At 40.6% G+C, this 25,318-nt stretch overlaps 1 protein-coding gene across 2 annotated transcripts in view; it reads left to right on the top strand.

Annotated features, from left to right (window-relative positions):
• LOC124617922 overlaps positions 1-25,318 on the top strand; it is an 89,766-nt gene that overhangs the window by 4,612 nt on the left and 59,836 nt on the right. The window contains exons 4-5 of one of the 2 annotated variants that reach the window (XR_006980048.1): positions 4,892-4,972; positions 13,295-13,472. The gene's annotated coding sequence lies outside the window, so the exon portion shown is untranslated. Of the gene's footprint in view, positions 1-4,891; positions 4,973-13,294; positions 13,473-25,318 lie in introns of those variants that run through there. The other variant, XM_047145303.1, reaches the window with a different exon arrangement.

Raw genomic sequence — 25,318 nt, 5'->3', positions numbered from 1 at the left:
TATTTCTATTGCCTGTTAAAACATACGAGTATTTGAATCCATTCATATATCTTACCAAACGAGTATCGAAATAAATTGAATTTGGTTCTGATATACAGCCATAGATTTTAGAAATAGTGTTGCTCTGATGCTGAGGTATGTAGGCCTTACTTAGTGAGGGAGTATTTTGTCAGCACCTTCATAGAGATGAAACAGTAAGAGTATCGAGAGCCAAATCCACAATGTGGATGCTGTTGGGCAGACGCGCAATCATTCGTCGTTTCACCACTGAAAGCTTTAAAAAGCAAACACTAATGAAATGTCATGTAATATTCGTTCTACATTTAGAATGAAACTTACCCAAGACTTGTGCTGTATTAGGTAAGCTATATGATTTCAGACGGGTAATGTGAATATAATCTTCTCCATATATGAAAGTACATGTCCTGATTGATTCACTGACTCATCATCGCCTAGCTCAAAATGCTAGCGATACAAACTTGAAACTTTGAGAGGATGCTGATTTTGTACTGTAGGGATCGATTAAGAAGGTTTTTTTTTTTTTTTTTTTTTTTTTTTTTTTCAAAATTCCACCCCTAAGGGGGTGAAATAGGGGTAAAAAAGCTTTTTGAAGATACATAACTACGGTTTGTTCAAAACGTCTCTCCGCAGTGCCGTTTGATTGTTAGCCGCCTGTGCCGTATGATTGTTCGCCTGCCTGGGTATTCCCTTCAAGTGGACTCTCACAGAATTCCACTGTTTCGTTTATCTCAGCCAGCGTCAGTAGTATCGTTGGCGTGTATCGTTACGTGTTGAGGTGAACGTTTCAGTTTGGTTCCTTTGTTCGTATGTTTCGTTTTTGTCATTGTTAAAATCCTAACCATTGAAGAACGTATGTTTTTAGTCGAACAAGTGTTCAAAGCTGGCGGTAAATACACAGTTTCAGTTCGTCAAACATTTAATTCAGTTTTCCCGGAGACAACACTCCCATATCGCGATACTGTGCGAGATTTGATTAACAAATTTCGAAGTACGGGTTCAGTGACAGATGCACCGAGAAGTGGTCGTCCTAGCGTTTTGTCTGAGGATAGATTACTTGATATTTCCAATAAAATGTCCATGAGTCCGAACAAGTTAGTAAGAAAAATCGCCCAGGAAATCGATGATAGCGTCGGAAAACAGCTGTAAGGAAAAAATTAGAACTTTTTCCACACAAAGTGACAGTCGTGCAAGAACTGAAAAATACTGATCATGGCAAGAAACTGCATTATTGTCAATGGGTCAAAAATTTCTTTCAACAAAATGGAAGGGATATCCTTAATGAAACGTTTTTTACTGATGAGGCGTGGTTTCTTTTATCCGGGTACATGAACTCGCAAAATTCTGTGTCGAGTCTATTGTGTATTCATGAGGAACTACTTCATTCTGTGAAAATAGGAGTTTGGATTGCAACTTCTAGGCGTCGGATTGTGGGTCCCATATTTTTCAACGAAACAGTAAACACACAACCATACTGCAGTGATATTCTATACCCAATCGTGCGAGGCCGGCCGAAGTGGCCGTGCGGTTCTAGGCGCTGCAGTCTGGAACCACAAGACCGCTACGGTCGCAGGTTCGAATCCTGCCTCGGGCATGGATGTGTGTGATGTCCTTAGGTTAGTTAGGTTTAACTAAATTCTAAGTTCTAGGGGACTAATGCCCTCAGAAGTTGAGTCTCATAGTGCTCAGGGCCATTTGAACTAACCCAATCATGAGAGAACTTGTGTTAAGTGAAATACTGAACGGTTATTTTCAACGAGATGGTGCAACCGCGCATACAGCTCGCGTTTCAATGTCACTGCTTGCTGATGATTTTGGTGATCGCATAATTTCACAGGGACTTTGGCCTCCACGATCGCCTGACCTAACACCACCTGACTTTTTCTTCTGGGGTGCAGCGAAAGCAACTACATCTACATCTACATCTACATCTGTGTATAAAAACTCATCGATGACTTGAAAACTGCAATATCCACTTTCATTGCGTCTGTTACAGACGAAATGTTACAGCTTGTGTTTGGAAACATGATTGGACGGATTGCATTGTATATTCAACAACAGAGGGGACACTTTCAACATTTAATGTGAAAGTTTGTAAGTAAAAATGAATATCAATAAATTAATAATTTGTATTTCATTTCGGTATATTCACTGCGGCATACGGCACGCGCGGCTAACAATCATACGGCACTGCGGAGACACGTTCTGAACACCCGTATTAATCCAATTTTGAAACTAGAACTACGAAAACTGCTATTTTATTTCTTGGTAAGAAATAAAAAAATTATGTGTTTCAGTGTTTCTAGAAATCTGAACTTTAAGGAGGTGAAATAGTGGGTGAAAGTCCTTTTTTACTTTATAATTATGAAGGAACTACTGAAGCCTTTTTAAAGATACGTCATGAAAATTGGTATTTGACTTCTCGTTTAGAAAAAACAAAAAATATTTGTTACGGTGTTTTTGGAAATTCAACCTTTAGGCGGAGTGAAATAGGAGATTAAAATTTTTATGAAAATATTTCAATATGAAAGTATTTTTAGAGATAAATCGAAGAAAACTTGTATTTGGCTTCTCAGTTCTAAATAAAAAATACATGTTTCGGTGGTTTTGGAAATTCAACTCCTACGGCGGTGAATTAAGGAATGTAAATTTCTATGGAAATATTTCATTATGAAAGTACTTTTAAAGCTAAATCTGTTAAAATTTGTATTTGGCTTCTCAGCCCTAAATAAAAAAAAATGAGTTTCAGCGCTCATGGAATTTCACCTCATAAGGAGGTGAAATGAGGGATGAAAGTTTTTAAGGGAATTTTTCATTATGAAAGCATTCCTAGAGCCAAATCTATGAAAATTTTTATTTGCCCTCTCGGTTAGAAATAAAAAAAATACGTGTTTTAGTCATTTTGGAAATTCAAATATTAAGAGAGTGAGATTATGAATATGTTTATGAAAATACGAAGGTCATTCAGTAAGTAAAGCAACACTTTTTTTTCATGAAACCAGGTTACTTTTATTCAGGATTGCAATAGACCATATTATTCCTCACTCTTTTGACAACAAAAATCACAATTTTCAACATAATCTCCGTTCAATGCGACGCATTGCGCGACCTCACTGGGAGGGGCAGTACGTCCGCATGGTACTGGTCTACAGGTCGACGTCGGAGCCAACGACTTGCTGCATCAGTAACCTCCCCCAATTATCCACGTACTGCTTCCCGCAGAGTAAATCTTTCATTGGGCCAAACAGATGGAAGTCGAAAGATGTGAGTTCCAGACTGTAGTGTGGATCAGGAAGACCAGTCCAATGAAGTCTTTTGAGTTCCTCTGGGGAGCGCAGACTTGTGTGAGGCCTTGCGCTGTCATGGAGAGGTAGACGTTCATTTGTATTTCTGCGGCGACGAACACGCTGAACTCTTTTTTCGATTTCCTGAGTTGAACGTTGCACTATGAGGGAGGACATCAAACAGAATAACCCCTTCAATCGCCCAGAAGAACGTCGTCATGACTTTTCCAGGAGAGGGTGCGGCTTTGAACTTTTTCTTCGGAGGAGAGGTGGTGTAGTGCCACTCCATGGGTTGCCGTTTTGTTTCCGCTTCGAAGTGACGAAACCATGTTTCATCGTCTGTGACTACGTTCGATAAAAATTTGTTACGATGAACCTTGCAATGTGCAAGTAATAAACCACAGATTGTCCTGCATTGCTGTTTATATTCTGTTAGGCGGCAACGAACCCAACAGCTCACATCATTTGAGTACCCCAACTGGCCGACGAGTGTGTCACCACTACCCACAGATGCGTCCAGTTGCGCAGCGAGGTGTCTGATTGCGATCCGTTTACCACCTCGAATGAGAGTGTCCGCACGCACGTTCCAGCACGGCAGGAGTCACGGCTGTGTGCGGCCAGTCGGCACGCGGGTGGTCGGACAGGTTTGCGTGACCTTGTCACGGTGAAGACAGATGTCTCGCCCAGCGACTCTCCGTGCGTTTGTTCATGGACAGATCTGCGAAGAAATTCTGCAAACGGCTATGAATGTCTGAGATGCTATGGTTTCCAAAAAAAAAACTTAATGACAGCTCTCTCCTTGGAAAGCATCTCCGTTACAGATGCCATTTTGAAGGTCAAGTATAGCACCGCATCTTGTCGGAACTTCATGAAACTATCGAGGCTGAAGCCGGAATATTCCACGATGTCTCACAACAAATTCTGCATTTTTCAACCGAAAATGGCCGAGAAAAAAATTTCTTGCATTACTTATTTTGAACTTCCCTCGTATCTCGTTATATTAAAAAAATTTAAAGCAAAATCTATTGGTACTTTACTTCTCGTTTAGAAATAAAGAAGTGTGTGTTTGAAATGAAAGTTTCTATGGAAATATCTTCACAAGAACTCAAAAGGCAGTATTATTCAAAACCTCCAACTCCAGCTACCATAATCACTTTTTCGTCAGAACTACATTCGGAAAAGACCATGCTTCCATGGCCTTAATTAGTGTAAAAGGTTTAGAAGGTGTTGCAGTTCGTGAACCAAATCAAACAAAGCTGTTTGACAGTCGCCACGACGAGTCGGCTTTGTCAGAATTGCATAGAAAACGAAACGGCACTTTAATACATTAGTTTTTTAGTTCGCCTTATGTATATTTATAAAAATATTTTTGTAGTAATTACAACGCAAAAGCTAGCGAAGTAGCGAGTGCTAAACTATTGTGTAACACGAGGACAATATTACCAAAATATTGCTAAAGCATCATATTTACACAGGAATCAATGGTTGTTTATTTTCTAGTTAATTAATTCTACTACACTCATTTAAATAATTTAAAATATTTTTGGCGCTAGACTGTGTACTTTTATAATATTTACATGTTCTTTCAGTCCGTGCAGTGATTCCAGATACACAACGCATGAACCAGAGATTATAACACTTGCCGACTGCAGTAAAGGTCCATGCTGAAGGTGAGCCACTGTCTATAACGTGAACTTATATAGTTAATATCGAACTGATCTAGGAACAGTCTTGCTTCATAACTAATATTTGTCGAATGAAACGGTCTGTCGCTTATAACACTGTAAATCATACGCCTCTCCTTCGAGCAAGCTTACTGGCAGCAATAGTGAGCTCTCTGCAACGACAATCCTGCAGGTGATGACGTGCGGGAGCTCGTCAAACAAATAATGTTTCAATTGAACTTTGAAATATACGGACATAAACACTCAGTCTTACGCAAACAAGGACGTTCATGACGTGTGACGCACAAGCCAAGCACACAGAACACGCGCCCGCGCGCCCACACGCACACACACACACACACACACACACACACACACACACACGCACACACACACACAGAGAGAGAGAGAGAGAGAGAGAGAGAGAGAGAGAGAGAGAGAATCAATCTGAATAAGGCGAACAGATAAGAAAATTAACTCATTTAAAACTATAATGTGAAATGTGAAAATGTAAAAAGTAGTGGATGCTACTTGATAATTAGTAATTAAGTAACTGGTAAAATGTTTTCATTGATAAGTAACATGAGCTACTCAATTGTTAGTGTTACTCGACGTATTTATTCTGATAACATATTAGAAACAAATTTCCTATTGAACGCTAGACACTACAGCTAGTTGGTTAGTCAGTTACATGTTCCGTTGATCATCTGGACTATTTATTCTTTTGTCGAAATGATATATAACTAGTCAGTTTACAGAATATGTATACAAGCTTAGTGTTAACATTAATGAACACATTGTTTTTAGTCCTGCATATGCAACTATACTTAAAAATTACGCTTTTTTTCAGGATACAGGTTTTAAATAGAAATTCGTCCGCGACACGGGAGAAGTAGTCCAGGAGAAATGAATTTGGGTTACGTCGAAAACTTTCTCTGCTAAGTGTCAGATATTTTATATTATTACGTAACTGATCAAAAATTTTTGTTGATGCATATTGAACTTCTCTCTGAGCCAATGACAGCTTTAATAATGAATAATAAAGGTCTTTTTCCCTCTAGTGTTGTAGGTATGGAGGTTATTGTTATTCTCAAATTGTGATGATGACTTATGACGAATTTTACTAGCGAATGTATGCAGTGTGACGGTGCAATAAAATTGCCTGTCTCCTTGAAAATGTATCTACATGATGACCGCGGGTGAACATCATATTGCTCTTACAACTAGCTTTTTATGCAATCGGTGCTCTCTTTCTAAGTGGTGAATTACCACGAAATTATTCCATATGACACTACTGAGTGGAAATACGCAAAATATATCAGGAGGTTGACTCGTTTGTTTCCAAGACTAGCAGTCATACGAAGAACACATGTAGCTGAATTAATTGTTTGAGAGCTCAGAAAAACGCTTCTTCCCCTACAATTTTCCATCAATGTATACACTCAAAAATTTAGAACATTCTACCCTATTTACTAACTCCTATTCATGTGCTACATCAGTTGTTCGTATGACTCTGTTTGTTATACAGGGCTGAATATAGAGTGTTTTCAGTTCATTTTCAGAGAACCAGGTAATAATTCTTGGATAAACATCATTAACAACCACTTTTGCGGCTTTGTCTGTAATACAAGTAGCATGATCTGGAAAAAATACCAATTCTGCTTGTTGAATGTTAAGAGGAAATTCATTCATATACAATCTAAGACAAAATTAAAAAAAAAAAAAAAACGAAGGAACTATTCTAATGGAATGGAAATCGGGAGATGTGATGTAAATATATGTATAAACAAATGAATACAATTTGAGAAAAATGGATGATCTATTTAAGAGAGAGACTTGCACAAACTGAGCAAGCCATTAACGCGTTAGTCCACTTCTGGCCCTTATGGAGCAGTTATTCGGCTTTTAATTGATTGATAGAGATTGTCCTCATCAGGGATAGCGCGCCAAATGCTGTTCAGTTGGCGCTTTAGACAGTCAAAATCCCGAAAGAGTTCGAAGGCCCTGCCCATAATGATCGAAACGTTCTCAGTTAGGAGAGATTCGGCAACATAGCTGGCCAAGGTATGGTTTGAAAAGGACGGCTACAAGCCGTAGAAACTCCCATCGTCTGCGTCCAGGTACAGGGGATATGCACAATAATGTGAACAATGGCAGTAATGGGGGATTGTGTTTGACGGTCAACAACGCAGGTAAGACACGTGTCGCGTTGGACTATGCGTGTTCAGTACGGACTAGGCATCAGTGCAGGTTGCTTACGAGTCGTGCACACTTCGTATTTGCATTCAGAGGCAGATTGTGCGGGCCCAAAAAGCTGTAGCATCAGTAACCAAGACAGCCAACGTATTGAATGTTTCAAGAGCAACTGTTTCAATAGTTATGACAGCCTACACAAAAGACATAGTGGGCGCAAATCAAAACTAAACGACAGAGATCGTCGTACGGTAACGCGAATTATGTCAAAGCAACACAGAATTACAGCTGCTATAGTGACTGCAGAGCTCAATAGCCATCTTCTAGGCCCCGTATCTACCAACATTACCCTACGAGAACTCAATAAAGCGAATATTCATGGACGAGCTGCTATACCAAAACCATTAGTGGCGACAACGAAGGGAAAGAAGCGTAAAACATGGTGTCAGGAGCATAAATCCTGGTCGGCTGACCAATGGAAATATGTCATATGGTCCGACGAGTCAACGTTTTGGTTATTGTCAACATCTGGCCGGGTTTATGTCTGGAGAACGCCAAAAGAAGCCTACAATCTTGATTTATTATTCCAACAGTTAAGCATGGAGGTGGAAGTGTGATACTGTCGGCAGCCATATCATGGAATTCTGCTGGTCCCATAATTACTCTCAAAGGCCGTGTTATAGCCAACGATTACGTGAACATTTTATGTGATCAGGTGCACCCTTTGATTCAAATCCCCAACAATGATGCCATATTTCAGAACGACAATGCATCAATTCACACAGGCAGTACAGTACAATCGCGGTATGAGGAGCATGCAACTAAACTGCAGCGTCTCCTCTGGCCAGCACAGTCCCCGGACTTGAATATTATTGAACCCTTGTGGGCGGTATTGGAGCGCAAACTGCGGAGCAGATTTCCGCATCCCTCGTCACTATACGTAATAGTGGGCGCAAATCAAAACTAAATGACAGGGATCGTCGTACGCTAACACGAATGGTGTCAAAAGAACACAAAACTAAGGGTGCTAAAGTGACTGAAGAGCTCAATAGCCATCTTCGAAACCCCTTATCTATCGACACAGTCCGCCGAGAACCCCATAAAACGAATATTCGAAACGAGCTGCTATGCCGAAACCATTAGTGACGACAACCAACGCAAAGAAGCTAAAACATGGTGTCAGGAGCATAAATACTGGACGGCCGATCAGTCGAAACACTTCATATGGTCCGACGAATCAACGTTTTCGTTATTTCCAATGTCGGGCCGGGTTTACGGCAGGGGAACGCCTAAAGAAGCTTGATTCCAACGCTTAAGTATGGAGGTGGAAGAGTGAAGGTTTAAGCAGCCATATCATGGTAATCCCCTGGTCCCACCAATACTCTCAAAGGCCGTGTTACAGTCAACGATTATGTGAACATTTTAGGCGATCAGGTGCATCCCACGATTCAAATGTTGCCAAATGATGCCATATTTCAGGACGATAACGCACCCATTCATACAGCCAGGGCAGTACAATCGTGCTATGAGGAGAATGCAACTGAACTGTAGCGTCTTCTCTGGTTAGCACAGTCCCCTGACTTAAACATTAACGAACACTTGTGGGCAGTATTTTGCCTATCTACTGGATTATGTTGCTGAAATGTAAGCCCAAGACGACTTGCCTGGAAGGGCAACAAAACTAGGCACAGTTATCTTTGACGTCCCGCTGTGCTGTTAGAGATCGTGCTATAAAAAGGAAGGCATCCCAGGCCATGGTTGTCCGACCGAATGGCGGGCAACAATCGGGTTGCCATCCCACAGCTGTCCGGTACGCCTCCAGACAAGTCATCGGCCTGGAGTAGAATTGTCTTCAGTGATGAGTCCAGCTTCGATGACCAGCGAAGGCGTGTCCTGCAACACAACGGCAGCAGTGCGATACCAACCTGACAGTCGCTTGCTGTACAGCCCGACAGCTAAGAGTGCTGGTCTGTGGTGGCATTTCATTTTATAGCAGGACCCCTTTGGTTATCATCTGTGACATTCTTACAGCACAGCGCTGTGTCGGCGATATTCTACGCCCAGTTTGTTTCCTTCATGGTAAGTCATCCTGGGTTTACATTTCAGCAAGACAATGCCCTCCCGCACACGGTGAGAATTTCTTCTACTTATTTTTATGTTTGACAAACTCTACATTGGCCAGCGTAGTCGCTGGCCCTCTCCCCAATTGATAAAGTTTGAAGCAATATAGACGGAACAGTCAACAATCTCGGGGTTTTGTCCATCTAACGCGCCAATTGGACATAATTTGGCACAATATTCGTCAGGAGGACATTCAACAATTCTGTATCAATCAATGCCAAGCCGAATAAAGGCTTGTAAAAGCCCAAAGGCGGACCAACGTCTTATTGACTCGCTTATTTTGTGAAGCTGTTTCTCTTGAATAAATCCTTCAATTTTGCTGAAATTGTAATTATTTGTTTGTGTGTACATGTACAGAATATCTACCGATTTCCATCACAATCGGATAATTTCTTCGCGGTGCGTCGCGTTTTGGTTTTGGTGTGTGTACAGGGTGGTCCATTGATATAGACCTGGCCAAATACCTCACGAAATAAGCATCAAACGAAAAAACTACAAGGAACGAAACTCGTATAGCTTGAAGGGGCAAATCACCTGGCACTATAGTTGGCCCGCCAGATGGCGCTGCCATAGGTCAAACGGATATCAACTGCGTTTTTAAAATAGGAACCCCCATTTTTATTACATATTCGTGTAGTGCGTAAAGAAATATGAATGTTTTAGTTGGACCACTTTTTTCGCTTTCTGATAGATGGCGCTGTAATAGACACAAACGTATAAGTGCGGACGGTATTTGCTTCGTGATACATTACCCGTATGAAAATGGACCGTTTACCAATTGCGGAAAAGGTCGATATCGTGTTGATGTATGGCTATTATGATCAAAATACCCAACGGGCGCGTGGTATGTACGCTGCTCGGTATCCTGGACGACATCATTCAAGTGTCCGGACCGTTCGCCGTATAGTTACGTTATTTAAGGAAACAGGAAGTGTTCAGCCACATGTGAAACATCAGCCACGACCTGCAACAAATGATGATGCCCATGTAGGTGTTTTAGCTGCTGTCGTGGCTAATCCGCACATCAGTAGCAGGTAAATTGCGCGAGAAGCGGGAATCTCAAAAAGGTCGGTGTTGAGAATGCTACATCAACATCGATTCCAGCCGTGCCATATTTCTATGCACCAGGAATTGCATGGTGACGACTTTGAACGTCGTGTACAGTTCTGCCATTTTGCACAAGAGATATTACGGGACGATGACAAATTTTTTGCACGCGTTCTATTTAGCAACGAAGCGTCATTCACCAACAGCGGTAACGTAAACCGGCATAAAATGCGCTACTGGGCAGCGGAAAATCCACGATGGCTGCGACAAGTGGAACATCAGCGACCTTGGCGGGTTAATGTATGGTGCGACATTATGGGAGGAAGGATAATTGGCTCCCATTTTATCGATGGCAATCTAAATGGTGCAATGTATGCTGATTTCCTACGTAATGTTCTACCGATGTTACTACAAGATGTTTCACTGCATGACAGAATGGCGATGTACTTCCAACATAATGGATGTCCGGCCCATAGCCCGCGTGCGGTTGAAGCGGTATACAATAGCATATTTCATGACAGGTGGATTGGTCGTCGAAGCACCATACCATGGCTCGCATGTTCACCGGATCTGACGTCTCCGGATTTCTTTCTGTGGGGAAAGTTGAAGGATTTTGCTATCGTGATCCACCAAAACCGCCTGACGACATGCGTCAGCGCATTGTCAATGCATGTGCGAACATTACGGAAGGCGAACTACTCGCTGTTGCGAGGAGTGTCGTTACACGTATTGCCAAATGCATTGAGGTTGACGGACATCATTTTGAGCATTTATCGCATTAATGTATTTACAGGTAATCACGCTGTAACAGCATGCGTTCTCAGAAATGATAAGTTCACAAAGGTACATTTATCACATTGGAACAACCGAAATAAAATGTTCAAACGTACCTACGTTCTGTGTTTTAATTTAAAAAACCTACCTGTTATCAACTGTTCGTCTAAAATTGTGAGCCATATGTTTGTGACTATTACAGCGCCATCTGTCACAAAGCGAAAAAAGTGGTCCAACTAAAACATTCATATTTCTTTTTCGTACTACGCGAATATGTAATAAAAATGTGGGTTCCTATTTAAAAAACGCAATTGATATCCGTTTGAAATATAGCTGCGACATCTAGCGGGCCAACCATAGCATCATCTGGTTTCCCACTTCAAGCTAGACAAGTTTCGCTCTTTGTAAGTTTTTCGTTTGACGCTTATTTCGTGAGATATTTGGCCCAGTCACGAACAATGGCCCACTCTGTATATCCTATTTACTGATGTTTTTCACGTGCTACATCCTATGTTAGAAACACTCTTCTTGTTGTACAGAACTGAATACAGTGTTTTTTCAGTCCGTTTTCAAAGAACGCCTTAATAATTCTTTGAAAATCGTGATTAACAATGTCTTCTGGGGCTTTCTGTCTAACGGGATTTATTATAACAGTAGCACCGTCTGGAGAAAGTACCGATTTTGCCTGTTGAATGTTAAGAGGAAGGTGATTCACGTATATATCCTATTTACTGACTCCTCTTCATGAGCTACTTCAATTGTTGGTATGACTACATTTGTTGTACAGAACTGAATACAGCGTTTTCAGTTTATTTCCGGAGAACGACTTAATAATTCTTTGAGAAACATCATTAACAACCTCTTCTGTGACTTTCTCTCTAGTGAGATTTATTATAAGAGTAGCATCGTCTGAATAACGTACCAGTTTTGCTTGTTGCATGTTAAGTTGAAGCTGAGTCAGTTATATAAGGAATAGGAGTGATCCTATAGTTGACCCCTGTGGGACTACCTTTGTTGTCTCTGCCACGTCACTAAGGTTTTCTCCCCTTCCAGCACTGAATTATTCAGCACAACATTTTACATTCTCATTGTTAAGTACAACCCGAATCAGTTGTGTATGAATATATGTCGTGTGACTAGGGCCTCCCGTCGGGTAGACCGTTCGCCGGGTGTAAGTCTTTCGATTTGACGCCACTTCGACGACTTGCGCGTCGATGAGGATGAAATGATGATGATGATGATTAGGATAATACAACATCCAGTCCCTGGGCGGAGAAAATCTGCGACCCAGCCGGGAATCGAACCCGGGCCCTTAGGATTGACACTCTTGCGCTGACCACTCAGCTACCGGGGGCGGACAGTTGTGTATGAAGTCATCGATTCGGTAAAACCTGAAGTTTTCTAAGAGTGCAATTTGATCTACACTTCAGTCTACATTTCGAATTACTTAAAATGTCGTGCCTAATACCTCTAGTGATTCGGAAGATTAAACTGAAGATAAAAAACATAATCAAGTTTTGTAGTACAATGTTATGGTAAATGATAACTAAACCTAGATATCTTGCAGTGGGTTTATTACAGAGTTAAAGCGACATGAAAGACGTGTTGTGATGTTGGTCGGAGGCACTCGAGACACCTCCTACCCTCTCTCATCTGTATCCTCCTTAATGCGCCCCAGCCATAAAATAATTATGTAAGCACAATACACTACACACAGTGAAGAAATTGTGCACCTGAGTCTGCTATATATAGGCCTTCTCAATGCCTGACAGTACTCAAGTGCTACACGCCCTGGCTGTCTGTTCACATAACGACGGTAAAGAGGCATACAAATTCATACAATATGGTAGTTCATACAGTTCTGATTTGTACCAGGCTCTACCATGTCGAGAGGACAAATGTTCGATTGGAATGACAACCTGCGAAACGTACGATATGTATGTTGTTAAGTTTCATCAAAATAAGAAGCTACAAATAATTAATTATTAATACATTGTTTCAGATAAGGAAAAAAATATGGTGTTTCCTTATTATAAGAGATATTACCTGTTTATTTGGTTTATCTTTCCCTATCAGTAATATGCTGTTGCTTTTACAGCTATATAAAATGGTACGTATGTGTTTCCTTTTTCAAGAGCATTTCGTCGTTTGTATTTGTTTTCGCTTGTAGTAATCGCATGCTCTTTGCTTTAGGAGTCACAAATGCTGCCATGTGGATCATTGAAGGAGACGACCGGCCGCTCCAGGCCCCTAAATGTGAACATATTACTCTTACTTACATTTTGCGAGTCTCATGAAATTTTATCATAACGAAAACCACGAGTTATACAAGAAACATTCCACAGTGTTAATAAAAATATCTACCCTGGCATTCCATAGTAACATTTGTGTCAACGGTATGATCATATAAAGACGATACACTACAGGCAATGAAGAAATTATGTAAACTGACTGTTGGCTGCAGGCCGTCTCAATGCCTGAGTCTACAAGTGTTAACACGCCTTTGCGGTCTGTTTGCGTATCTCTATGGTTGTGGTTAAAAAACAACGACTGTGGTAACGCAGACGGACATGTACAACGATACTTCGTCGCCTTAGATTTTCTTTGTTTTTGCCCCGACTTGCGTTCTGCAGCTCTACTAAAATATCTGGATGCGTGCCCTTACAACATGTGACCATGCGATGCAGACGTACCACAATCCCGCTCTGTTACAGATGGTGCTTTCCGGATGCTACATAACTGACCAATAGAGCCATATTTCGTTTCAAACGTTCCTAGTGGATATAGAGAACAGTTTTAACTCCCAAAAGAATTTTGACAGTACTTACAGCTAAACGATATCCTCCACGTGTTCTCATTTCGTGCTTAATCTCCTAGACTTATGATACTGAAGGTCTCTACGTGCCACAGCTGTGTATAGAGCATAGAATTTCAAACAATTATATGCAGACCGTGCCAATCTGTTTGTACAACCGCGAATAGAAAGTGATCGAAAATTGTGGTACCATTTTAACGAACATTGTCCAGAGGTTATATCAGCAGAAACTGCTTGCCATAATTTCAGTTCAGTTAGTTTGAGTTTTAAAATAATTTATTTGTCATACTAAAAAGAGTCTGGTTGAAACTGTGCTACATTAGTTGTACTGTGGTGTAATGGCAGATGTTTTACACTCAAAACATTCTCGAACGCAACAGAAAGGTGATGTAATATCACTGATGCCATACAGTGGCCTCGCCTGGAGTAAGTATGTGGACGCAAATGTAGAAAATTTTACAGCTTGCAACCGCTTGCTTTCTACCTTTATAATATCAGCGTTACGTATTTTATTAAAACCTTTTAGTCGTGTTGCAAATATTGGAAAAGGTGTATAATTATATTTCACATCCAGGGAACATCATCATCTTGCCCTAAAACTGACATGCACTCATTTTATCTCTACAATTGAATGTATTCCTAACGGTATTTAAAAAATTTACATATTTTTATAAATTCTTATTGTTTCTCAGTTTATGTGTTCGAATAACTACTTATTGAAGGACACTAAAAATAAAAAAATAAAAAGACGCATTACATTTTAGCAAGCTAATTCCGTAATGCCCGCCCTCACACGACGACAATTTGTACTGCTTGTCTTCTTGCTTGCCAGACACTACTTTGGCCTGCAGGGTCGCTGAGAACGTTGGAATATTATGGACAGGGCGCTGTAACCTGCTCGGGATTCTGACGATCTAACGCGCCATCTGGACTGAATATGTCCCTCAGGAGGATTCTACCAATCAATGCTGAACCGAATAACTGCTTGCATAAGGGTCAGATGTAGACCATCGCGTTACTGACTTGTTCAGTTTGTGAACCTCTTTCACTTGAATAAACCACGTATTTTCCGAAATTGTTATCATTTGTTTCTTTGTACGTGTACATCACTTCTGCCGATTTGCATCCCATTTGGATAATTCTTTCATGGTGCGTCGTATTTTTTCTTCTTTTCTTCTTTTCCTTTTTTCCTTTAGATTTAGCGATGACTTAGAATGTCAAACATACGCCGCAAGTTTCATTTGCATGTTATAGTCGTTGATATTTAACTTAATCCCTGAAATAATTTTTTAATATCCCTTTCACACTGTGACATTATAAATATGACAATAATATCCTTTTCAATTAATTTATTATGATAGAATGAATTATTAAAAAACTAAAAACCCGCCTCGATTGCGAAAAAAGCACCTAGTGTTAAGTGTTAACCCATGTTTCGCCGTAGATAACTACACCTTCTTCAGAACAACAATAAAACCCACAAGTGCCTAAGAAACTGGAGTTTCTGGCTGGTCATGGCCCATCGAACATAGGCCGGTGTGAGGTGGAGCGTACACCATTAAGTTAAGTAGTGGTTTTGAGTTTGTACATATGTACTGTTTGTGTTTTCCTTTTCTTTTTTGTTTGTAAATGTATAGTTATGGTGTGCTTTTAATCATTAACAAAGGTCTTCTTAGGCACTTGTGGGTTTTATTGTTGTTCAGAAGAAAGTGTAGTTATCTACGCCGAAACCTGGGTTAACACTTAACACTAGGTGCTTTTTTCGCAATCGAGGCGGGTTTTTAGTTTTTTAATATATTAACCAACGATTCCTACCGCGCTGCGATGTTGAAGGTTCTTAGAATGAATTATATATGTCAGGTATAACAATGATTCTTACTTTGTTAACAGCGAGCAAACGATGACAGAAACAGCAATTCTTATTACAAACAAGGGACCGCGAAAGTTATCTGCCATGTGTGGAGATACATATACACCACATAAACCTCTAAGAGCACATTGATTTTATTTACTCTATTATTATTTCACATGTTTTAAATTTTTATTTTAGATAACATCTCTTTCTGAGGCCAATATACCAGTACAGAACATTTACTAATTGCTAAGGAAACCAGTATTGTAATCGTTAGGTTGAATATAATACTCATGTCAATTAAATTTCTGAAGAACAATTCATATACGTACATTAACTCTTTTCAGTTTTGACCGTTAAATGTGGAGCGTGGTTTGCCAGCTTCTTTACGCCTGGTACAGTGCGTTCATCGCTGGTGGCTGTTGCAGCAACTAGTCGCAGGTTGGCAGAGTAACCAAGGTGGCAAGCTGCCTTGCATCATCTTGAGAGCTGTAGCTGTGGATGATGGATATTCACGAACATCAACAATTTTCACTGAATTTTCTGTGTCGGCAACCACAGTTCAATCTTTAACGCTGTGTCACTCGACCCTGCGTAACAAAAATACTCCAAGACAGTAACAGAAGTATTACACAAGGATCACCGTAACAGACTCTATAACAGAATGTATGTACAGTTGTCCAGACGCTACCTACCTCTGTTTTCACTAGTGTTTAGTGAATATCAAATTGGGGCGTGTCTCATTCCGGTTGGCCAGGCTGTTTCACGCTGTCTGTTCAATTGTTTATTACACGGTATTATTTCGTCCGGAGATCTCCATTAGCAACAGACGGAAAATGTTTGTCAGAAAGGATTTATTTAACATACTTTGTTCGTCAGTGTCATAACGCATTTCGCACACTCTGATCGGGACACAGTCTTATAGGACTGTAAGCTTTTACAACTATTGTTTTGTAGCAAACCATCGCTCCCTCTAGCCTGGATGGATGCACTTGATTCGTCAGCGTCATTAAATCTCACTTCTCTCCTGTTCATCCCTTTGACGTTCATAACAAGCGTTAGAAGTCTCCAGGGTCATCTTATCCAGGTAAATATTGAAATCCATTACGAGACATTTTATTCATTAACACAGTGGAAAAACAATCTATCACTCTTCCTGGACGTCCTTCCGTACGGTAGCACATCCATATTAGAAAAGGATGTATGTGTACAGCATTTATTGCAGTGTCTGACATTGTGTATTAAGTGTGGCGTCATGGTGTGAATTTCGTATTTATATATTTTGAGAAACACTTAAATCATCGTTACTCACTTACAGCTACTACTCTGGAGATCACACAAAACGATCATTACAAACATTTATATTTCTCGTCCCAACGGAATACTCTCTTCAACAGGGAAAAAACAGGCATATGTGAAAATAGCATACGTGAAAATACTGGAAGAAATCATGACAGATTTTTATAAAACTCCCAGAAACTGATAGCATAATAAGAAGAAACAAGGAATGGAAATTTATTTCATTCTAGTATTTCCTTGTGTCTCGTATCACATCGATATAAACCCTTTGTGCCCTTGAGTAAAAGAAACTAAATCTTATGCACACTTTAGTGAAAATATTACTAGATTAGTAAACACGGTTTCCCTTTGTCTTAGGTTTACGAAAGATCGTGGCAGTATAAGTAAGTATCAGAATGGTAAAAATCACGGGTCAAACATGGTGTTTAAAAATTTGGGTTTAACACTACGAACTGAAATGCAAGGAACACACTAAATTAGTGAGGAGCATGGCGAATGGGGAGACGTTAAAGAACTCTGAAAAAGTGTACTTTGTGCATCTGTTAGGGAAACTACATACAAAATTCTACTGTGGTCTTTTCTAGAGATCCTTATGAGCCACATAATGAGAGGCACGAAAGACACGGCTCTAGCTTTATGACATGTTTTACAGCCCAGTCGAAAGTCTGATAGAGGTATTCAGCGAAGACTCTAAAGTTTTCGGAAGGAAGATGGCGTTGTTAAAACAGGTTGGCTCACTTGAGAGAACCGATATTTGAGATAGCGCGTTAGACTGTTTCCACTTGACGTACGTATGACAGAATGACATAGGACAATAATACGACGCATATGGAGACTCACACCAACTCCACTTTTCCTCCTTCCATTAGTGAATGGAAAAGGAGATGGAATGATTAATAATGCTACAAAACATATTGAAGAGTACATATATGAAGAAAAGTTAGTAATCAGAATTGATTCTAAAAGACAGTTGACAATAGGTCACAGGGACTCAAAAACTTTTTCGTTCGCTCCAGCACAAGTAATGCACGTTCAGCACTTCTTTTTAACCTACAGTTTTAGAACGGCGAGGGCAATATATGCATGCCACACGTGAGCAGTAGCGGCAGTTTGGAGATGATTTCAGTATCTGTATTCCACAATGGTAAAAACTGTCATGAAGCAATGAAATGCAATTCACGTGTAGCCACAACGCATGCACACTTTGTAGCTCTTCCTGCCCCTTCCTAAGTAACTGTTTAATTAAATAATTAGGACGAGATATGGAATGTTTCTGCCGTGACACATTACTATGTCAGACATGCTAACAGCACAAGTTGTTCTTTGTGAATTGTTTCATGAGGAGGGCTATATTGACCAATACGTAATGAAGAGACCTAACAATTTTCCCGGGCTCCATACGAATTTGATGGCAGTACGAGATCGTCCACCAATGTTCCCCGAGGCTGGTTTGAAACTTTAGCTCACTTTTATTGAAATGAAATAGTCGATCGTAGTAACATCATGGTGTCTGCCTAGAAGTTCGTTCTAAACTGACTAGGGAGCTATGCTGCCTCGCGCCTGCCCGCTCAAGGCGATCGGTCTATTCAGCACGCCAATGATTTACAACATTCACTGAAATTTATTAGACTCATTGAAATTATAGTTATAAAGCTTTCACTGTGGACAAGGTCTTTAGCAATGTTAGAACGCTGTACAAGCATTTAAACAGTAAATATACATCGTGAAAGTTATGTGCTTGGCGCCATGCCGAGTAGGTGATTCACTGCTCTCTCTGGAAGCTCCAGCACGACACAGTATTTACTTACATCACTGTTCCCACGCTTTCATTACCATCTACCTCTCCTGGGGTGGGACCGTCTACCGATTCTGACTGCCCGCTGGCTTCCAGCCGAGTTAGCCTTCATATAACACACGGTCCAGTCACTGCCTATGTTCGACATCAACGTATAATAACCATTCACAGGCGGCAGACGGCAGCACTAGCAGAGGACGTTATCTGATATGTACCAATTACCAAACGTTATTACGCTCAGAATCAGGTAAAAATACTGAAAAAATTCGCATAGTGATAGCTTACTCGAGAAGTCACCAGCATTATCGTGATACTCAAAATTCAGACATGTATAAAACGCAAGTAGCATTTCATGAAAGTGTCTAGACTTCTTACACACACACCTTAAGTGAAAGATTCTCAGTCTAAAATGATGCAGGAATTTCCTTAAACTAACGAAATGTGGGAAAACAGAATGCATTTATCTCGGTAACGCATGGCTTTGTCTTGTCGTTGAAGTTTTAAATGATCTGTTGCACTCTGGTGGTCACAGCATGAAACAAAACAGCTGCCAAACGGAAGCTGGGAGCTCGCGCCATCGCTGCAGTCTGGAGTGACGCTAAAACGTGATGTAGCTGAAACACGAAAAATTTATAATCGAACCCGCACGATTGTGCGGGCCAGAGTGGAAAGGGACATAAAGCGGACACCATTGCAGCCGTTGTCTTAATGCGGAAACGGAGCAATTTATCTGACGTCAAAAGAACGTCATCATTGCCTGCCGGGCCAAGGGTGGAAGCATTTCCGAAACAGCTAAGTTTTTAAACTCTGCGCGTGCCGCTGTGGTTAATTATACGGGGCGAAGCATAATGACGCTGAGGCAACTGTGGCGCACCACGGGCCATAGATGACTTGCATGAACGATGATTGCGGAGGAGGTAAGGCCGAATAAACGAGCAACTCCACATGAACCAAGGGGAGACTAACAGTCCTCAACGACCGTTCAGCGAGCGTTGCTGCGTATCGGCCTCAGCAAAAGGCTCCTGTCTGTGACCCAGACTGACTGCTATTCGTGGCCGGCTAAGGCTGGAATTTGCACTCCAGTGCAGCAACTGGCCATCCACTGACTAGTGAATGGTGGCCTTTTCAAGATGGATCGGGTTTTATGCTCCATCGTAAAGATGGCGTGTACGGCGTGAAGCATCTGAAAGCAAACACCATCCAACCAGGAGGGAGCGTTATGGCTCAAAATGGCTCTAAGTACTATGGGACTTAACATCTGAGGTCATCAGTCACTTAGACTTAGAACTACTTAAACCTAACTAACCTAAGGACGTCACACACACATCCATGCCCGAGGCAGGATTCGAACCTGCGACCGTAGCAGCAGCGCGGTTCCAGACTGAAGCGCCTAGATCCGGTCGGCCACAGTGGCCGGAGGATCGTTATGATCTGGAAAATCTTTTCGTGGCATTCCCTGGGAGATCTCATCATTCTGGAAGGCACAGCAACTCAACGCAAGTGTGAATCTATCCTTGGGGATAATATCCACCCCTACAAGAAGTTTGTTTTTCGTCGGCACAATATCTGCTAGCAGGGCAATGCAATTTGTCACACAGCTGAAAGTGTTTGTGTGTGGTTCAAAGAGCACCACGATCACTTCAGAGATCTGTTGTGGCCACCAAACTCCCCGGATTTAAACCCAATCGCGAGTCTAAGGGACTACTTCGATCGGACCTTTCGTGCCATGGATCCTCAGCCGATAAACCTACATCTACGTCTACATCCATACTCCGCAAGCCACGTGACGGTGTGTGGTGGAGGGTATCTTGAGTACCTCCATCGGTTCTCCCTTCTATTCCAGTCTCGTATTGTTCGTGGAAAGAAAGATTGTCAGTATGCCTCTGCGTGGGCTCTAATCTCTCCGATTTTATCCTCATGGTCTCTTCACGAGATATACTTAGGAGGGAGCAATACACTGCTTGACTCCTCGGTGAGGGAATGTTCTCGAATCTTCAACAAAAACCCGTACCGAGCTACTGAGCGCCTCTCTTGCAGAGTCTTCCACTGGAGTTCATCTATCATCTCCGTAATGCTTTCGCGGTTACTAAATGATCCTTTAACGAAGTTCGCAGCTCTCCGTTGGATCTTCTCTCTCTCTTCTATCAACCCTTTCTGGTACGGATCCCACACCGGTGGGCAGTATTCAAACAGTGGGCGAATAAGTGTACTGTAACCTACTTCCTTTGTATGCGGACTGCATTTCCTTAGGATTCTTCCACTGAATGGTCATTCCATTTTAAATCACTACTAATGCCTACTCCCAGATAATTTATGGAATTAACTGCTCCCAGTTGCTGACCTGCTATATTGTAGCTACATGATAAAGGATTTTCTTTCTATGTATTCGCAGCACCTTACACTTGTCTACATTGAGATTGCGTCAATTCGTTGCACCTCGTCCTGCATTTCAGTACAATTTTTCCATTGTTACAACCTCTCGATATACTATAGCATCATCCGAAAAAAGCCCCAGTGAACTTCCGATGTTATCCACAAGGTCATTTATGTATATTGTGAATAGCAGCGGACCTAAGACACTCCCCTGCAGCACACCTGAAATCACTCTTACTTCAGAAGACTTCTCTCCATTGAGAATGACATGCTGCGTTCTGTTATCTAGAAGCTCTTCAATCCAATTACACAATTGGTCTGATAGTCCATATGCTCTTACTTGGTTCATTAAACGACTGTGGGGAACCGTATCAAACGTTGGTTCAAATGGTTCAAATGGCTCTGAGCACTATGGGACTCAACTGCTGTGGTCATTAGTCCCCTAGAACTTAGAACTAGTTAAACCTAACTAACCTAAGGACATCACAAACATCCATGCCCGAGGCAGGATTCGAACCTGCGACCGTAGCGGTCTTGCGGTTCCAGATTGCAGCGCCTTTAACCGCACGGCCACTTCGGCCGACTGTATCAAACGTCTTGCGTAAGTCTAGAGACAGGGCATATACCTGGGAACCCGTGTCTATGGCCCTCTGAGTCTCGTGGAGGAGGTATGACTCCATAACCCTGTCGGTATCTACCAAAATCTCAGTGACACTGTTCCTGCGCGCCTCGCATCGGTCGACGCTGCAAAAGGCGGTTATTTGGGCTCTTGCCAGGTGGTCACATTAACGTGACTGGACAGTTTAACTCTTTCCATGTCTCTCACATTCATTAGAAGAGATAGGCTTGCACTTCGACAACAAAACAAATATGTTACAGGTGCATCAGAAATATCCAAGGACGATGTCAGTGAGAACCGACAACAATTATGAAACCACGCAGGTTAGAGGCAGAGAGTTAAAAGGGCAATAGTGCTTAAGAAATTCAGTTTGCAAAATTCTCAAACAGCATGCCATACTATAAGGAATGAAACAAATATGACACCAAGTGACTCTTAACTCAAGGATCTGGCTGCCAGGAGCCATCTAGAGCTTGGATCTGAACAGTAAAAGCCGCACAGGAGAGCCTGGAAGAGTCATTGTCTGATCAGATGGTACGATGGTACAGCAGCGCACGTAGCCCTTGTTTCGGCTAGCTACAAGGATGCAGCGTTTCTGCATAATAAAGGTGTTTTGCAAAGATACACGCAACAAATGCACACTTCGACCAGACCTGCAGGTACTGCAGAAACTGTAACTCACCATAATGAAAGAACGCTTTCAGGTAAGTGTCTTTTAGCATAGGAAAAAGAGAGCATTACATAACAGCTTCGAATGCTGTTTTTAAGTAACCTAACGGGCTAAAAAGAAGCTAACAGTCGTACGCATGGATATGCCCACGGAATGTTTTACAGTACATTGAGGAAAATATTTCTCCTGATGAGAGACTTCAACGTGAACTTTCAGGAGTAGAAATGATAACAATAAATCATTATATCAGACGTATTAATATTTTGTGGAAATAATAGCGCTATTCATATATTCACTTATCAAAATTATGCACTCGACATATTAAATATATTTATACATTCCCTCGACATATTGCACTTTCGTTTTCTGCATAATTTTACTGGGTTTTAGGAATAGGTGGCTACTTAGCTATCCGCTTATTCTATCAAATAAATTTAAAAAACTGAATATTCGTTAATTGTTACGTGTAACATAATGCTGTATAACATCTCAACTGATCCATATGGTAAGTACTCATTTTTAAAGAGATTTACGGCTTATGGCGTTTCAGATCACTTATACATAGTCACGTGTATTTTTCTATATGAGCGTTGAATAATTCCGTATATATATATATATATATATATATATATATATATATATATATATATATATATATATATATATGTGTGTGTGTGTATGTGTAAAACTATCCAGTTAATTTATTATGTATTTCAAACTATCGAACGCGTCGATATGATAACTCTCCTACTTTTCGAAAGTCAGTCAGGTGTTTCTAACTATTCAGTGCAGCTGTTCAATAAACACCTTGTGATGTGATTCTTGTAATTTGCGGATGAGGAAGTGACACTGCATTTTTTTAATGCAGAGTGAAATTTAAGGTATGAAACTATCGTAGTGTGATATAGCTCCAAAAAAAAAGAAGAACTGCTGTTACATTTGCCAAAAAAATTCGAAAACTTGTGGGAGTGATTTAATCATAAATTCACACTGGTAGCTTGACAAATGTAGAGACAAAGTGCCTAATGTAAAGCATAAATCAAAATAAATGACAACAAAATTGAATGGTATCTGCCAACTAAGGACCAAGTGTATGCCCTCACAAGACACCCAAATACGAGACAATGATTTTGCACCCCTAAACATACCCTGCCACCAGTGTCAAGAAGTTAAAATACTGAATCTGTGAGAATTTTAAGTATTTGTTCTTCTGCAGCACATTATACAAATTGGTCGATCACTAAGTGTTATTCAAATTAAGCCAAAACTGTTGTAACCAAAACTTTTATTTCTGAGAAAAATGAGCCTTCTGGAGAAACAAAAATATCTTCAAGTTATTTAAGAGTATGCCTACTCTGAATTGCCAATGTTTTGTTACTGTTTAAATTGACAGTAGTTTTGAATATAACATCTTTAACCCAACATTCAACGAAGAATGCAACAGAACTTCACAATATGCTAATGCTGCTGATTTACAGATACTATTTCACTTTAGAGGAACCTTTGTCCCAATGATATCTACTAATACAAAAACCTAATCAGTTTTATAAATTTTTTAAAAAAATTTAAAGGTAATGTAAGTGGTCTTTTATTCAAACAATTGACATTTCGTGACAAAACTTATGTGTAAATCAACAATACGTTGTGTTACTTTAAATATTTATTTTTATTTGGCGAATGTTTATGGAATCTTGAAATGACCTAGCAATTTGATCAGATCAAAATTATTTCCATCATCAAAGAAGTTCCGTCAATCTTCTGTTTGTGATCTCTGTTCCCGACCTAGTTTGCTTTTCGTCATTGCAGTGGGACAAGATTGATGGCAATGGCGACAGTGATTAAATTTTTCAACTTGCTCTGCCATTAGTTAAATATTCTATATGCTTGACATTATTCAAGTGTAGGGGCGATCTGGAATAATATAAAATATAGAAGTAAAAACTTCAAACAGCCAAGATAGCTAAATAAAACTATTTTGATTACCGGTTCGTGCTGTCATCGGTTCTATAAAGTGTAGATCGAAATTATAAGCAAAATGAGACAGATATAATAAGATGTGATACATATTTACATTACATGGATATATATAACATATGTTATGCAAATACACCTCAATGAATCTCCATCATATGTTCAAAAGTCATTTCGGGAACATTAAGTACGTCATATACGACGGTTGGAACTTTAGTAGTGGCAACTATTTATTTACAGCTCGTACAAAATAGATACGTGTTTCAAAGTTTTTCTGACCTTCAAAGTAGTCACCAGCATTGTGTATAATCAGTTGCCAGCGACATGGAAGTCGTAGGATACTTTTTGCAGTGTCAGTTGTGTTGACAGTTGGAGCGGCGCCGTCTATTGCCCGACGAATTTGTAGCAGTTCTGAAGTGAATGCCGTGAAGTGTTTGCTTCAGTTTGGAAATCAAGTTGAACTTACGAGGGCTTAAGTCAGGGGAGTGCATTAGGTGATATAGCACTTATCAGCCCTATCAGTCAAATAAATCGGTAACAGCTTGCACTACACGTGCTTGAGCATTGTTCTGCAAAATGATGGTCAGGTCCTGCAGAAAGAGTCATCACTTCTGTCTCTAAGTTCAACGCAGGTTGTGTTCCAAAAATGAACAGCATAGAGACAGACGTGATGACACTTTCTGCAGGACCTGACCAACATTCTCCAGAACAATGCTCAAGCACGTATAGTGCAAGCTGTTACTGATTTGTTTGACTGATGGGGCTGCTAAGTGCTATACCACCTACTGCATTCCCCTGACTTAGTTCAACTCGATTTCCAAAC

This window comes from Schistocerca americana, chromosome 1, assembly GCF_021461395.2.
Source record: "Schistocerca americana isolate TAMUIC-IGC-003095 chromosome 1, iqSchAmer2.1, whole genome shotgun sequence".
NCBI lineage: Eukaryota > Metazoa > Arthropoda > Insecta > Orthoptera > Acrididae > Schistocerca > Schistocerca americana.
This window is presented reverse-complemented; position numbering and strand designations above follow the sequence as displayed.